The sequence below is a fragment of the Chrysochloris asiatica genome, unplaced genomic scaffold, assembly GCF_000296735.1.
Source record: "Chrysochloris asiatica unplaced genomic scaffold, ChrAsi1.0 scaffold00493, whole genome shotgun sequence".
NCBI classification, from domain to species: Eukaryota; Metazoa; Chordata; class Mammalia; order Afrosoricida; family Chrysochloridae; genus Chrysochloris; species Chrysochloris asiatica.
In genome coordinates this window covers 24,154-25,956 of record NW_006409011.1, presented here as the reverse complement: position 1 = coordinate 25,956, position 1,803 = coordinate 24,154, and positions in this window count along the sequence as shown.

Genomic DNA, 1,803 nt, shown 5'->3' with positions numbered 1-1,803 from the left:
GATATCATGGTTGGTAAAGTGGAAGGTTGGAGAAAAAGAAGGAAATCCCCAATGAGGTGGACTCACACAATGGCAACAACAATGGGCTCAACTGTGACAACAATCATGAGGTTGGCCCAAGACTGGTCAATGATTTGTTCTGTTGTGCATAGGGTAACAATGTGTCAGTACTGACTCAATAGTACCTAACAACAACCACAGCAGTGTCAAAACAAAGCCACCATAAGAAGGAATGGGGATATAGGTATAAGGAAAATTTCAATGCTAACTGAATATAGTAGACTTTAGTGATCCTTATCGGAAGAACCTAATCATAAAGCCAGATGGGAAATCAGGGGTTTTAAGACCTTATCCTTTCTTGGCCATAATCAAGAAGTAAAGTATAGAAGGATAAGTTTGAAGTGGGAACACAGTAATTTATCAATAAGTGTGTAAGTTCAACTCTATGCAGTGCGGAGTGGAAACAGTGATCAGTCACTGCTAGTCTTCCACTTCCATGTGTAATCAAAGATTTGATTTCCAGCCAATGTGCTCATGTGCAACAGCCACCTGTTATTAGAGATGTGTGTGTGGCTACATTGTTAAAGCAGTTTCAGTTAAGATAACAGATTGAGATAAACTAGTAAGAAAGCCAGACAAACTCTTTGCAAAAAGCAACCAATGGAAACTGTTGGATCACAATCACCTGTAGTCTGATCCACAATCAGTAATGGGAACAGAAGTGGACTGGGCAGCATTTTCTTCTGATGTGCAGTGGGTCCTTGTGTGCCAAGGAACCAACCCAAGAACAATTAACAGCAGTGTGATGTGCAGGGAGAAGCTATAAAAAGAAATGTCATCGTGAGCATTTTGAAAAACCAGTTGACTGTTGTTAGAGTAAGATCAAATGAATTTGAATCACCTTCACATCCTCAGCATCTTCTCAGGAATTAAAAAAAAAAAAAAAGTTAGCCATTTATGAAGGAAAACTCTAAAAAGATGAGTAGCGTTCAACTTGGCCACACATTAAACTCGTATGTTTTTTTGTTAAATGCCATTGAGTCAGTTCCTACTCATAGAGACCCTGTGTAGATAGGATTTCTGAGGAGCAATTGCTGAGTTTGAACCACTCACCTTTGGGTACCAGTCCAGTGTTTATCGTACAACACCTCAAAAAACACCCTTGGTACTGTAAAACTTGTGTACTCAAGTCACAGGCTGTTCCAATTAAATCAGATACTTTAGTGATGGGACCAAGGTATGCCAAATGCATACAGTAGGAATCAAGGTTTGTAATCAGTGAAATGCATTCTCACACATAACCTCTATATAAAGTACTGTTACATGCAAAAATAGTCAGGGAATAATAAATGATGACGATTCTAAGTACATAAAAATAGAGTTGTATATTTTACCAGGAAGCCTGAATTATAGGTGAGAAGCAACAGGAGACTTCAAAACTCTATTGGGAATTGGTCATGCAGATTAACATATCTTAAAATGATCCCACTACTGCAAAACTTGTGACAAAGAAAGTAATGTTCATAATTACATATTAAATTCTAAAAGAGACACAAAAACTATGCAACAGTAGTAAGATTTCTGGTTGCAGATGTCTGCATTTGCCATCTTTACAAAAAAATGCACCCATAATATGGTACAGATGTTGACATTAGGCTGCTTTGCTGAGGAGCCTCTGCAGGGCTGTCTTTATGTCCCTGTTCCTCAGGCTGTAGATGAAGGGGTTCAGCATGGGAGTGACAACAGAGTACATCACTGAGGCCACCGCACTCATTCTGGAAGAAGATGTGACAACTGAACTGA